This window comes from Lissotriton vulgaris, chromosome 5 (assembly GCF_964263255.1).
Source record: "Lissotriton vulgaris chromosome 5, aLisVul1.2, whole genome shotgun sequence".
Classification (NCBI taxonomy): Eukaryota; Metazoa; Chordata; class Amphibia; order Caudata; family Salamandridae; genus Lissotriton; species Lissotriton vulgaris.
The window spans coordinates 1590151833-1590165927 of NC_141693.1; positions in this window are offsets into that span (position 1 = coordinate 1590151833).

The window sequence follows — 14095 nt, forward strand, 5'->3', positions numbered from 1 at the left end:
ACAGTCGCGGGCGCCATCTTGTCGCCTGCAGATCTCACGAGCAGGGAGAGAGGTAAGAACCCCAATTTTCGGCCCTTCTAGGCTCCGTCGACCCTCTTAAAAGGGGCACCGGACCTTCATGCGCAGACTGTGGCGCTGGGTTCCAGGATTGCTGGCCAGGATCGATGTTTATGGAGGGCGACCGCGGAGGAGCTCCGGGGCTCGCCTCCCTCTACATGCTTAGCCCCGCCCGCCCACATATAATAAGATTTACAATATGAAACATAATCATTAAAAATTAACCAGCTAAAACAGAGTATATCATCGTGGACATTTCGGTCATTGGTATAAATACATAGTCATTATACATTTACTAAAGGAATAATCCCTAGCAGCTAAAACTAGGTAAAAGAGAGACATTCAGAAACTCAACACAGTTATCAGGGATTACCACTTCCCCTAGGGTTCTCAAGTTTCCTCCTTATGTTCCACATTGCTGCCAGAAATTTAGATACTGCGAAAAACAATTAGGGGAGAGAGATCAGTTTTTAGTATTCTATAAGTTTGGTTGCAGCGGCTAAACCCCTAGCTTCTACAAATGGGGACGATCCACTTCTTTCGAGTTAAGTGATAGGCGGGACAAAAAAACAGAATGTGCAATTCATTTTCGAGGTCTGATGTGCAAGCAGGGCAGTTTTTCAGTGTAGGTACACACCATTTACTCGTGAATGCTCTAATCGGTAGGTAGCCATATCTCCATTGGAGGAATAATTTCCTTAAAAGGACTGGACTAACATTGTCTAATACACTTTCGAATTTAAAAAAGTCCTTGTCATTAAAAACAACCCAGAAAGTGATCCCACATTAGCATTTGATACAGAGGTACTGGGAGTCTTCTGATGATATAAGTTAAGAATGTGCTTGCGCGAGATGGTAGAACAAGCGCATTCTGGCTCAGACCACATTAAAGGAAGACCTAGTGTGTCAAATTCCTTTTTGACATATTTAAACCATCTGATGTTTCGCGCATTAGGGAGGCTAAGCACCTCTAGCAACTCCTGACTGTAATGCTTGAGTTCGGGAGTTTCCCACAGCCTCCTCCAAAAGATCAAGGGTTTAGTGCCTAATTCCTCACTTATCGGTTAGAGACCCAGATCCATCCTAAGTGGCAGTAGTGGTGTTGTGGGAGGAAGTGATGCCAGTTGTCTTAAAAAATTATTCTCTGCGACGGAAATCGTAGACACACAATTGTAGCCCCACAGTTCACCCCCATATATAACCGCACCTCGGGCCTGCAGTTTGTATATTTCCAGGGGTGGGCCTACAGGTTTAACTATGGATTTGTTATATAACTTTAAGATGGCACCCGCTTTTTGGGCTAACTTCACTTGACAATATCTTTGGTGTTGAACCCAAGTCATATTTTCATTCAGGTTTAGACCCAAATACACGAATGTCTTGACTCTTTCGAGTCAGACTCTGTCTATCACTGGACTCGGGCGTGTTGTAGTAGGGGGTTAAAAATCATATATTTCGTTTTTAGGGTATTGATTTCTAGTCCCCTATCCTCACAAAAGGACACAAAACCATCAAGCACTCGTTGGATGCCCATAGGGGCTTAGATAATAGTAAGGTATCGTCCGCGAACATGATCGCAGAGATCCTAGAACCAGCAAGCTTTGGAGCGTCGGTATTGGGAACCGCATTCAGGTGCGCGATTACCCCGTTGACGTAGAGGCAAAACAGGGTAGGCGCCAATACACAACCCTGTCTTACCCCTCGGCCAACGGGGAATCTTGATGATAATAGGCCTTCCTTACCGCTTCTCACCTGCGCATAGTTTCCAGAATGCAGGCGTACTAATATGCCCAGAAGCGGAAGAGGAATACCCATTTCTGATAGGACACACCACAATTTCCGACAGGGAACTAAATCGAAGGCGGCTCGCAAGTCGACACAAACTGTATATAAGGAGCCCACCTCGATTTCCACAGTTTTCCAAAAGAGCATGTTTAATCTAAAAATCTGGTCGGTGGTGGATACCATCTTCCTAAATCCGGCTTGATAGGGACTCAAGATGTCAGAATCCTCCATCCAGTCTAAGAGACGGTCTAATATTAGCCTCGCGAAGAGCTTCTGGGACACATCAATGAAGCTAATTGGCCTATAGTTGGCTGGGAGCAGGGGTGACCCCTTCTTGAAGATGGGTACTATCTCTGCTCCCAGCCAAGTAATAGGGACCGCCATGCCGCCCAGGACTGCATTAAATGTAAGCTGTAAATAGGGCACCCACACCTGTGGCTCGTGTTTAAAAAGGTGACCAGGGACACCATCGAGCCCAGGAGCTTTACCAGGGGGGAGTCTGGCAATAGCTGCCCTGACTTCACCCTCTGAAAAGTCAAAGGTGGACGTGTCAGCGAAACAGCCATGTGGTGCTCCTAGTGAAGCTGGGTCCTCCGAGGAATCCTCGCTAGAATACAAGGTATGGAAATGCACTTCCCAGACCTCTGAGGCGATATTAGGCAGAATGCCTGGGACATCGTCAACCGAGCCTGTGGTCAGAATCTGCCAGAACTTCCGAACTTCTGTAGTTGCCAGTGCGGTGGTTAGCTTTTCCCAATTCTCGGTCCCCCACTCCAACTTTGCATGGTGAATTAGTTGCCTATAAGCTGATCTTTCTTTAATAAGTTCCCTGTTGTTGTTATGTTTCAGGGCCTCGAGGAGCTGCAATTTCGCTACTTTGCAAGCCCTGTTATACCAGGTGGGCTTAGTGTTTCTCACTTTGGAGCGTGGAGGGTTTAAGACCAGCGCAAGATCATTAGTTAAATCCTGATTAAGTTTACCCAATCTAGAGTGTACGTCAGGGGTAGGATACTGGAGGTCTAGTACATTAGCCGTTTCCAGTGCTGGTATTACTAGAGCATATAACTCCGCCAAGAGTTTCGGATATGTGACCAATTTGTCCCATCTAAGTCTCCTTCTATTACTAGAGAGGACCACCCTGTTGCTCTTTGGGAAAAGATTTAGGCATGTTAGAGTGTTGGAAGTCCAGGATCAGTGCGTTATGGTCACTTTCTCCTCTGGGTACCACTTTGAAGTCCAGAATCTTATGGCATACACGTGTTTCTACAAAAATGTAGTCCAATCGTGATTCGAGGCCGGGCTTATTAAAGGTGCACCTAGAGGGCATATCCGATTTTAAGCGTCCGTTACAGGCCCTGATTGAATATCTCAAAGTCAAGGTCATAATTTGTACTGATAAAGGAGCCCATGACCTGACAGGGGGGCTATCCACAGGGGGATTTTCCAGTGTTTGTCTTCAGGGAATGTACCGTCCAGGAGGTCCTCCAGTGGCTCAAAATGAGAGTTAAGATCTCCACCTATTATATAGGTAACTCCTTCTGGGATCTCATTAAGGAAGACTGACAGATCTTCTATAGCTCTCGACTCCGAGGTAATACTCACAGGTCTGGAGTAGATGTTAACCACGGCGAGTTTTGAGCCATTCTAGGACAACACATTGCACATCCTCCGATGCTGTGTGCAAGACCCTGGCACTGCAACCCAAGTGGACAGCTACCCAGATTGTGAGCCCCCCAGAACGTCTTCCTCTCCCACCCCATTTTGCAAGGACTGAATAGGAAGCAAAGCAGACTCTAAATTGTTCTTCCCTTGCCCAAGTTTCCTGGAAGAGGCATATATCGGTCTTATCTATAAAGGAGCCCCAGCCGGAGCACTCCAGTTTGTTGTTTAAACCCGCCACATTCCAGGAAAGAATTTTTAATCCGGTACTAACTGTTTGGGAGCATTTAATTAGTGGGACGAGATCCTCAGCAGAAGGAGGGAAAGACAAGTCATTCATTACCTCTTGAGCTTCACCAGGGGATTTGCCAGTACACCCTAGTAGAGCAGTGGATGGGGACTCTGGGTGAATAATCTTATTTCTAGTTGATTCCAGAACGCTGCACCGATGTGGATCGGCCTCCAATCGTGGCCTTAGTCCGATTTCATGTAGTGGTCAATCCACCTGGTCTATTTATTTATTTATTTATTAACAGCATTTATAGAGCGCGAACGAAGGCCCATGGGCATCTCGGCGCTGAAAAATATCTGCAGTATTTGACCATAGAAGGGGAGCCTGAGTTTACAGATTAAAAAGCCAGGTCTTAAGTTGTTTTCGAAAAGACCAAAGTGAGGGGCTTGTTTTCATCGAGTGCAGCAGGGTGTTCCATAGTTTGGGCGCTGCTACAAGAAATCTTCTGTCTCCCCATAAAACAGATTTGGTACGGAGTACCACAAGTTCATGTGAACTAGAGGAGCGTAGTGTTCTAGAGGGACTGTAGGGAATAAGATTTGGGGTGAAAAAGGCTGGTCCCACGTCGAGTAGAGCCTTGTACACTATACAGAGGCCCTTGAATTTGATTCTGTTTCTAATTGGAAGCCAATGTAACTTTCTGATGGTTTCTGACGCAGATTGATGTTTAGGGATTCTTCCAAGGAGCCTGGCGGCTGCGTTTTGGATAATTTGCATTTTATTTAGTACTCTTTCTTGGGCATTTAGAAACAGTGCGTTACAATAATCTAATGTAGACAGTACCAAGGAGCTCACCAAGGTTTTTCCAGCTGTCTCAGGAGGGAATGGCAACATTTTTTTGATCAACCGTAGTTTGTGAAAGGCAGAAGAGGAGATCTGATTTGCGTGAGGAAGGAAAGTAAGACGATCGTCGAACATGACTCCCAGATTCCTCACCTTACTGACCGGTACCGGCGGAGGACCCAGTGATAGCGGCCACCAAAGGGAGGACCATTCCGGGGTCAGATGTCCGAAAATGACCACTTCCGACTTGTCGGAATTTAATTTCAGACAATTGGAGGCCATCCAATTCCCTATTGCCAGCATGCCCAGATTGAAGTTATTTGCTATTTTATGGCCATCGTTCCTGACGGCGAGGACCAGCTGGGTGTCATCTGCATAGGATGTGAGGCTCATCCCATGTGCACGAATGACCTTGGCAAGGTCCGACACATAAATGTTAAATAGTGTCGGACTAAGGGATGAGCCTTGAGGGACTCCACATGGCAGTGACAAGGAGGATGAGTGAAAAGATCCAATAGTGACCACCTGGGACCTGTCCGCCAGAAAGGATGCTAGAAGTTTCTTGGCATTTTGTTGGATACCCATGCTTTCGACACGATCGATCAAGATGGTGTGGTCGACCGTGTCGAAAGCCGCCGATAAGTCAAGCAGTATCAAGACTGCTGTTCCTCCAACATCACGGATGGATCTGATATCGTCCGCCGCTTTAACCAAGGCCATCTCCATTCCGTGGTATTGGCGAAAGCCAAACTGAGATTCATCAAGTAGATTATGTTCCTCGATGAAGGCTGATAGTTGAAGATTCAGAACTTTTTCGGCTATTTTCGCCAATGCTGGGAGGCTAGCGATAAGACGATAACTTTTTAATTCTTCCATGTCGAGGTTTGGTTTTTTGAGCAACGGTTTAATAAGGGTCTTTTTTAGGACATCTGGATATATGCCTGTACTAAACATAGAATTACAAATTGCAGTGATACCCGGGAGAACCACTTCAATGACCGAAAGAAAGACTTTCAGGGGGCATGGGTCTAGTGCAGAGCCCGATTTGATGGAGGATATGATGTTCCGAATCTGGGAACTGGAGACATCTGCAAACTGCGAAAAAATGGGACCAGTGCAGGAGGCAGGTGGTTTAGTAAAGGTATTGGTGTTATTAGCGAAGACCCGATAAATGTCTTCAACTTTACTAAAAAAGAAATCGGCTAGAGCGTCACAGAGCGATTGGGAGGGGGGAGGTGTCAAGTTGGGGGAATATCCTGCTAACTGCTTGGTGGTTTCATATAGTGCTTTATTAGAATTTTTTACTGATTCAATTCTCTCACAGTAGTACTTTTTCTTAGCCTCACTAATTAGAGTTTTATATTTAGCCACCGTTTCTTTGTACTTGGTTTTGGCTTCTTCTGAATAATCTTTTCACCAATGCCTCTCTTTGTTCCTACACTGTTGTTTGTGGATATGTAACACCTCTGAATACCAAGGGGCCGACGGGGCAGATCTGTTGCGAGATCGTTGTTTGACCTGGACCAGTTCGGTGGTCGCAGAGCCCACCCACTCATAAAATTGTGTAGTCGCAGTATTAGGGTCAGCTGATAGAAGAGGAGTGGAGTTTGTCAGAAGTGTTTCCAAACTGGAGCTATCGATGTCACCCCACGCCAGATATGGCTGGTGAGAATTGGGGCGTGACATAGAGGCGGCGGAGTCATGAATAGCCAGTGACGCCAGGATGGCATGATGATCTGACCAGATAAGGGGAAGAATTTGGGTGACTTGTAAGCCCACTAAATTAGTAAAAATGCCATCCAATATATGGCCCCCTTCATGAGTGGGTGACTTCACCAGAAGTTGAAGACCAAAGGTGGACATATCAGCTAGGAAAGTGGCAACTATATGTATTTGTGTGGGTATAGTCTTGGGCGACAGTGTGATCATAGAAGTTGTTCCTGTAAATCCTATAGGGATTCCCATGTCCAACCCTTGTCCATCCCTCTTCAAAGACTGGTTCAGTGTGAGAGTTTGGGGGTGGGTAAAAGAAGGCCAGTGGGAGTGCCTGTATTACAGTGCCGGCCGTTCCGCCCACCCAGCTACAGATATGGGACACAATTCCAGTGTTCCTAAAATTTACCAAAATGCAGTCCCCCTTAATTTTTTGGGGAATGTATCCCACCCATGGAACTCTTCTGACCATTATAATTTCACTTGTGATGTGAGAGGGAAGTGGTCTATGCGTATTCAGCCAATTTACTGCCTTATTTTTCAAGGAATAAAAGGTTTCTACTGTCGAATCTTTAAGCTCGGGCACACCTGCTAAAACAACTGCATAAGGAGCTGCTTCAGGGGGTAAGTTAACTACCTTACGGGTCTTTGGTCTGTTTCCCTCAGCAGCAGTAGCCTGGTGGGTGTAATCTTCCGATTATCTCGGGATCGGGACGACTTAAAAGATACACGACAAGCCTTGGCGTGATGTTTGCCAACAAAGCAACTGTTTAATAAACACAGTATAAAAGGAAACAAAGGGATGCAGTGTTAGCTTTACTGTCACGCTCTGGTGAGAATGTTTACATCCACCGTAAAAGTAAATAGAAAGTATATGATACCCATCAGCCGTCGCCCTGGTTCGTAGAAGGGCTGAGTTCCAACCGTCCTCTGCAATAATACCGGTCCCGGTATTAATCCAACAGAGGACACTGTGCAAAGTAACGGCCGAAAATGCCGTTCGAAGACGGCTGATGGGGCAGATTAAGATCTCTGCAGAACAGCGCGGTGATGGTGACCCTGTGCTGTGTCTTGGTACCTTTGGGAATGCCCGGCCGGTCACTTTACCGAGGGATACCGTAGTATCAGGGAGGGAGCAGCCGCTCTACCTTTAATCACACCCTTCCGGTTTCTTTTCCCTAGGGTAATGAATAACAAAGTCCAAGCAGAGACGCGGCAAACACCTCCCTCGGTGTGCGTCTCTGCCCCAAATCTGTCCTGGGAGTGTATAAACCACACTCGACCAAGACTCCTGAATATCTGTAACGAGACGAGCCACCGCTCGTTTGCTCTCCTTCAGTGATTCTCCAACCATGGACTGTGGTTCCGTTTCCTTCCGTGAGCAGCTCAGGTAGGGCTCCTAAGGAAAACGCTGGGACTTGCTCGAAGCAAGGAGGCCGCAAGTATTCAAAATATCCAACGATGTCCCGTCGTCCTGTGCGTCTTAAATACTCATTTCCGGGTGTGCACTAGTCGCGCTATGCATGCTGGTTTATGTAGTTCCATGTCCGCCCGCCGATGCTGGGTTGCTGCGGCTATCTCCGCTGTAATGCACCATTGAGCCATACATCGTCCCGGGATACCTGACAGTACATCCTCCTCCCATCAGCCCCTTCTCATGGGCCTGCGCGGGCAGGATGCTTCTTGTGGAATGAGGACACCAACCTAGGGGCGTGAACACCCGACGCGGGCTCCCACGATTGCTCCTCCGGGCCATACCCTTTCCAATCCACGAGATAACATAACTTGGTACCCTGCCACTTGGAATCCAAAATCCCGGCCACCTCGTATTCCACATCGGCGTCCACTGACATGGGCACAGGCGGCGCCCGCCGGCCAGCAGCAGAGGGCTTCAACAGTGATACGTGGAACACCGGACGGATTGCAGGTGTCCAGGCAAACTTAGCCGTACGTTCACAGGGCTGATGCACTTGACGATGCGATAAGGTCCGATGTACCTTGGATGAAACACGCTGTGTTTGCGGAACCGCATGTTCTTGGTGTATACCCAGAACAAATCCCCAACAGCATACACAGGGCCAGGTCGCCGTTTCTTGTCTGCCGCCGTTTTGTACGCCGCCTTGGCCTTCTCCAGGAACGACTTGGTCTGAATAAGCATGTCCTTGATGTGCGCCACCCTCTTGGCTGCTTCCAGCACCCTAAGGTCCCTGATGGGATGTACGAATGGAAGAAACCTGGGGTGTTGACCATAGTTGCTGTAAAACGGAGAGTTTTTGGTGGAGCTATGCGTGGCGTTGTTGTACGCAACTTCCGCGAGCCAAAGAAGATCCACCCATTCCTCAGTTCCCTGATTCACAAAGCAGCGCAGGTATTGCTTGAGGGACTGGTTAAGGCGTTCCGTCTGGCCGTCCGTCTGAGGGTGATAGCTCGTTGACAAAGCAGATGTGACATGCAACGCCGAACACCATTTCCTCCAGAACTGGGCCGTGAACTGCGATCCCCTGTCCGATACGATCAGGCTGGGTAGCCCATGCAGACGTACCACGTTCTTCAGAAGGAGCAAGGCTAGCTGGCCCGCCGAGGGAACCTGTTTACAGGCTATGAAATGTCCCATCTTCGTGAGGTAGTCCACCACAACCAGGATTGACGTACAGCCCTGATCCACCGGCAACCCCACGATAAAATCCAGGGATATGTTCTCCCATGGCCTGCTGGGCTTTGGAAGAGGCCGAAGCAGGCCCTGTGGGCGCCGATGGTCCGATTTCATGGCAGCACAGACAGAGCAGTCATCTCCCCATCTCCGGACATCCGTACGCAAAGACGGCCACCAGAACTGTCTCCCCAGGGCGGACCCGGTTTTCTCGAACCCCAGATGGCCCGCACATGGCGACTCGTGGCACCAAGCAAAGGCTTGTTTCCTAAGCCTTGGAGTAGCTACCAGCAGACGACAACCATTCACTGGAATACCGTCCTTCACCTGCCATTCTTTGTGACTCCTGAGCCATCTCCTCCAGGCAAAGGTTTGTATCCCCCTCTGGATACCCTTAAGAAAAGAATCCGGCTGGATCACTCCCAACACCGCCCCCGGTGGTATGATGGAGTGTACTGGTGCAGGCGAGGGAGCCAGAACCGATGACTGACGTGAAAGTGCGACTGCTTTCCTGTTTTCAGTGCCAGGCCTGTAGGGGATGTGAAAGTGAAACCCTGAAAAGAAGAACATCCACCGCATCTGCCTAGGCGAAAGGTGTCTTGCCGCCGTCATGAACTGCAGGTTGCGGTGATCAGTGAACACCGTCACAACATGCCTGGCTCCCATCAACCAATGTCTCCATTCCGCGAATGCGTCCTTTATGGCCAATAGTTCCTTCTCCGCTATATGGTAGTTTCGTTCTGCAGTGTTCAACTTCCTGGACATGAAGGCCACGGGATGCAATGCTCCAGAGTGCTGTTGTTTCTGTGATAAAATGGCCCCCACTGTGACTTCAGAAGCATCCGCCTCCACTACATACGGTAAATCCGGATTGGGATGAGGCAGGATGGGTGCAGAAACAAACGCCTTCTTCAATGCCACAAAGGCGGCCTCAGCATCCGTATTCCAAACGAAGGGTTGCGCTTTTCTCAACAGTTGAGTAATCGGGGCCACCAACCCCGAAAACCCCTCGATAAAGCGGCAATAGAAATTGGCAAACCCGATGAAGCACTGCACTTCCTTCACCCCCTGTGGTATTGGCAACTCTTCCACCGCTCTGACCTTGCGCTCTGGCATCTCCTTGCCATCGGGGCTCAACATCAGCCCCAGAAACTCCACTGACGTGACGTGGAAGTTGCATTTGCTGAGCTTGCAAAACAGCAGGTTGTCTCTGAGTTTCTGGAGTACTGTGTCTACATGTCGTACATGTTCCTCCTCTGTGTTCGAGTAAACAAGAATATCGTCAATGTACACCACCACGTACTCATCCATGATGTCGCGAAATACTTAGTTTAGGAAGTACTGGAAGGCTGCAGGGGCATTGCAGAGCCCGAACGGCATGACGAGGTATTCGAAGAGGCCGAACCTGGTTTTAAACGCCGTCTTCCACTCGTCGCCGTCCCGCATACGTACAAGATGGTATGCCCCTTTGAGGTCAACCTTCGTGTAGACCCGGGCCTTTTTAGGTCTCGCCTGTCGATGCGCATGCGCATCGAGCAAGCGAGACTATGGGGGCTTATCCACTCTTTGTCCAACTTGCAAGGAATCGTGGCGGTTCCTTGCAGTGCCCGTGACTTTTAAGCTCAATGCGCATGCGCATTGAGCTTAAAAGCGCGTGCACATCAGTTCCCTCATCCGCACGTCGCATTACTCCTCGCCCCCTCCCCTGCCCGCCGTGTCGCATTTCTCCTCCCCCCTCCCCTTAGCTGTCTTCCCTTCGTCTGTTCCCTCTCCCCGCTCCGCCCCCTCCCCTGCCCGCCGTGTCGCATTTCTCCTCCCCCCTCCCCTTATCTGGCCTTCCCTCCGTCTGTTCCCTCTCCCCGCTCCGCCCCCTCTTATCGCATTCCAAGCGCAAGCGTGAACTCATTTGTACTTTTAAAGCAGACAAGGACGCACCGGCCGTGCCATTCCGCATGCCTTGTGCTGGGCTCGGTTTTGTTTTCAAAACAGAAGCCAGCCCGATCCCTTCTCATTAGCCACGCTGCGCACTCATGTGACGAGGCGTAATCCCCGCTGCACGCTACGCTGAACCACAACAATTTCTTCACAAAAGACGTTAACTGGCTCTTCCGAGATCACACAGTTCCGCACGTTTTGCCTTGTGCAACAAACAGTGTCATCATTCCTAAGACGTCAGCTCCAGTTCCTGGCCACAAGACAAATCAACACAACTTATCAGACTCCGGGGATCCAATTGAAACCCCATTTCCCTCAGAAAACAAGTGGGCCACGCCCCTTGAATTCCGTCTCTTTCCCCCACAACCTGTGAGCCGTGTTTGTGAATCCACAACCTTCCCTTTGAAGGCACGCCCTCTATTTCTTAAAGCAGACAAGGACGCACCGGCCGTGCCATTCCGCATGCCTTGTGCTGGGCTCGGTTTTGTTTTCAAAACAGAAGCCAGCCCGATCCCTTGTCATAAGCCACGCTGCGCACTCATGTGACGAGGCGTAATCCCCGCTGCACGCTACGCTGAACCACAACAATTTCTTCACAAAAGACGTTAACTGGCTCTTCCGAGATCACACAGTTCCGCACGTTTTGCCTTGTGCAACAAACAGTGTCATCATTCCTAAGACGTCAGCTCCAGTTCCTGGCCACAAGACAAATCAACACAACTTATCAGACTCCGGGGATCCAATTGAAACCCCATTTCCCTCAGAAAACAAGTGGGCCACGCCACTTGAATTCCGTCTCTTTCCCCCACAACCTGTGAGCCGTGTTTGTGAATCCACAACCTTCCCTTTGAAGGCACGCCCTCTATTTCTTAAAGCAGACAAGGACGCACCGGCCGTGCCATTCCGCATGCCTTGTGCTGGGCTCGGTTTTGTTTTCAAAACAGAAGCCAGCCCGATCCCTTCTCATTAGCCACGCTGCGCACTCATGTGACGAGGCGTAATCCCCGCTGCACGCTACGCTGAACCACAACAATTTCTTCACAAAAGACGTTAACTGGCTCTTCCGAGATCACACAGTTCCGCACGTTTTGCCTTGTGCAACAAACAGTGTCATCATTCCTAAGACGTCAGCTCCAGTTCCTGGCCACAAGACAAATCAACACAACTTATCAGACTCCGGGGATCCAATTGAAACCCCATTTCCCTCAGAAAACAAGTGGGCCACGCCCCTTGAATTCCGTCTCTTTCCCCCACAACCTGTGAGCCGTGTTTGTGAATCCACAACCTTCCCTTTGAAGGCACGCCCTCTATTTCTCTGAAAACGGTCATCTTTTCGGTCTCACAACTTGTTTCCTGGACTCGCCCCCGGCCTGTCTCCGTCTCCGGCAATTATTTTTACTGTCGAGGTATGTGGAAGTTTATATGGTTTTCTGTGACGCGAGGTTCTTTTGGAGCGCTTCCGAGGGAGCCATGCATGCCCTCACCCTCACTCACCCTCAACCCCTCACCCACCCTCAACCCCTCACCCTCACTCACCCTCAACCCCTCACCCTCAAACCCTCACTCACCCTCACTCTCACTCATCCTCGCTCACCCTCAACCCCTCACCCTCACTCACCCTCAACCCCTCACCCTCACTCACCCTCACTCACCCTCACCCTCAAACCCCTCACACTCACTCACCCTCACCCTCACTCACCCTCAACCCCTCACCCTTACTCACCCTCACCCTCACTCACCCTCAACCCCTCACCCTCACTCACCCTCAACCCCTCACCCTCACTCACCCTCACTCACCCTCACCTTCACTCACCCTCACTCACTCACCCTCACTCACTCACCCTCAACCCATCACCCTCACCCTCACTCACCCTCACCCTCACTCACCCTCACTCACCCTCACTCACCCTCAACCCCTCACCCTCACTCACCCTCACCCTCACTCACCTCACTCACCCTCACTCACCCTCAACCCCTCACCCTCACTCACCCTCACTCACCCTCACTCACCCTCAACCCCTCACCCTCACTCACCCTCAACCCCTCACCCTCACTCACCCTCAACCCCTCACCCTCACTCACCCTCAACCCCTCACCCTCAACCCCTCACTCACCCTCAACCCCTCACTCACCCTCACTCTCACTCATCCTCACTCACCCTCAACCCCTCACCCTCACTCACCCTCAACCCCTCACCCTCACTCACCCTCAAACCCTCACCCTCACTCAACCCCTCACCCTCACTCACCCTCACTCACCCTCAACCCCTCACCCTCAACCCCTCACCCTCACTCACCCTCACTCACCCTCACCCTCACCCTCACTCACCCTCAACCCCTCACCCTCACTCACCCTCAACCCCTCACCCTCACTCACCCTCACTCACCCTCACTCACCCTCACTCACCCTCAACCCCTCACCCTCACTCACCCTCACTCACCCTCACCCTCACTCACCCTCACTCACCCTCACCCTCACTCACCCTCAACCTCTCACCCTCACTCACCCTCACTCACCCTCACCCTCACTCACCCTCACCCTCACTCACCCTCACCCTTACTCACCCCCTCACCCTCACTCACCCCCTCACCCTCACTCACCCTCAACCCCTCACCCTCACCCTCAACCCCTCACCCTCACCATCACTCACCCTCACTCACCCTCACTCACCCTCACTCTCACTCACCCTCACTCACCCTCAACCCCTCACCCTCACTCACCCTCAACCCCTCACCCTAACTCACCCTCACTCACCCTCAACCCCTTACTCACCCTCAACCCCTCAACCTCAACCCCTCACCCTCACTCACCCTCACTCACCCTCACTCTCACTCACCCTCAACCCCTCACCCTCACTCACCCTCACTCACCTTCAACCCCTCACCCTCACTCACCCTCACCCACCCTCACTCTCAACCTCACTCACCCTCAACCCTTCACCCTCACACAGTGCAATAGGTCTCAGACCATTTCAGTTAGAGCTTTTAGAAATGTTTATGGCTTTTTTTATTTGTAATTCTTTTGCATTGGCTACAGGAAACAAAAATGCTAAAGATTTACAAAAAAAACCCATAAACAATTCTAAAAGCACTAACTCTAATGATGCGAGACCTATTGCATTTCCAATGCTTGTTTACCTGTTCCAAGGGGTCGTAGAAGCGCTGAGTTCCAACCGTCCTCTGCAATAATACCGGTCCCGATATTAATCCAACAGAGGACAC